Below are 1934 nucleotides of genomic sequence, written 5' to 3'. Positions count from 1 at the left end.
AGCTACTTGGGAGGCTGAGGCATGAGAATTACCTAAACCCAGGAGTTGGAGGTTGCTGTGAGCTGTGATGTCACAGTACTCTACCAAGGGCAATAAAGTAAGACTCTGTCTCTAAAAAAAAAGAAAGAAAGAAGAAAAAACATTTGCTGGCCAGGCGCGGTGACCAAGGTGAGTGGATTGCTTGAGCTCACGAGTTCAAGACCAGCCTGAATAAAAGTGAGAGTCCCATCTCTACCAAATAGAAAAACTGAGGCAAGAGGATCGCTTGAGCCCGAGTTGGAGGTTGCTGTGAGCTATGACACCATAGCACGCTACCCAAGGTGACAGCTTGAGACTCTGTCTCAAAAACAAAAAAAAGAAACAAAATTTGCATCCTCTCATTATTAATGAGATTGCACATCTTTTACTGTGTTTAATAGCAATCTGGATTTCTGCTTTTGTGAAGCACCTGCTTAACTCCTTAGCCCATTTTTCTATTAGGTTATCTTTTTCTTAATATTTCAAAGCTATTCATTTTTTTTTTTTTTTTTGCCAGGGCGTGGTTTGAACCCGCCACCTCTGATATATGGGGCTGGCGCCCTCCTCCTTTGAGCCACAGGCGCTGCCCTCAAAGACATTCTTTAAATATCCTGTTTATGAGCTCTTTATGGTTATACATGTTAGAAATATCTTTTCCTACTCAGTGGCTGGAAATTTCACACTTAGTGTTAATTAAGTTACTATTAAAGCAAATTTTTATGTAGTCAAATTTATTATTCATTCCTGAAGAATGGTTTCCACCTAGGAAAGTTGCACAGCTTTTTGCAAGCCACATAAGAACATGACTTGCACCCTAATAGCAAGAAAAAAGGTCCAGTATAGTGGCTTATGCCTGTAATCCTAGCACTTTGGAAGGCTGAGGACAGGACTTTAAGATCAGCCTGAGCAAAAGGAAGACCCTGCTCTACAAAAAATAGAAAAATTAGCTGGGCGTTGTGGCAGGCACCTGTAGTCCCAATTATTCGGGAGGCTGAGGAAAAGGATCTCTAGAGCCTAGGAGTTAGAGGTTGCAGTGAGCTGTGAAGATGCCACTGCATTCTAACCAGAGTGACAGAGCAAGCAAGATTCTGTCCCCCCAAAAAAAAGGAAAGAAAGAAAAGAAAAAAATAAATCACATAACCTACACAGTTACAACTTCTTTAGCACATCAAAGCTTACAAGATAACAAGATCAATTGAACTCTAAAGGATGACAAGCCCATTCAAAAAGAGACAGAGCACGGGAACTGCTTCACCTATGGCAGAACCCAGGAGGAAGACAATACCACCAAAGCAGGAAAGAAGACAGTTCAAATGTTAACACTTTTGTAAAGGTGGAGTGTGAGCAGCAGGACAGCTGGGAGTCCCTGGGAGCTCCAGACACAGTGTGTGCAGCCATGCACAGGCTGTCTTCCACAAGCCTCTAGTTGGGGTTCCTAAGAAACTGAGGTTCAGGGGAATGAGACCTGAGAGCACTCCAGTCAGCAGTGCACAGGAACAAAACACAACTCACTTCCCAGACTCTTCTAACAATTTAAGCATAAGCCTTAAACTGGGGAGGAAGGGACAGGAAACCCTTCTGTTGCCACCACCAGAAAAAAAAATTACCTGCCTCTGGAAGGGTGCAGTAAGGTTCTCTCCTTAGTACAGACCTTGCAGCAAATAACTGTTGGGGGACAAGCAGGAATCTCTTTTGCCCTCAGTTCCAAGCAAAGGTCTACTGTCATTGAAGCAGGGTTCAGAAGAAAAACATATATCCTAGGGGAGCGATGGACAATCTGCTTGGCCCAGAACCCTGCACTGGCACAAAGCCAAAGCCTGCTGCCACTTGGGAGCCTCAGAAACTTGTCCCACCCCAAACTCCACAGATACAAGTCAGCATTTAGCTACCAAGAAAGGAAAGACAGGCTCGGCGCC

Source organism: Otolemur garnettii, unplaced genomic scaffold, assembly GCF_000181295.1.
Source record: "Otolemur garnettii isolate 467f Iridium unplaced genomic scaffold, OtoGar3 scaffold00082, whole genome shotgun sequence".
Classification (NCBI taxonomy): Eukaryota; Metazoa; Chordata; class Mammalia; order Primates; family Galagidae; genus Otolemur; species Otolemur garnettii.
This window is presented reverse-complemented; position numbering follows the sequence as displayed.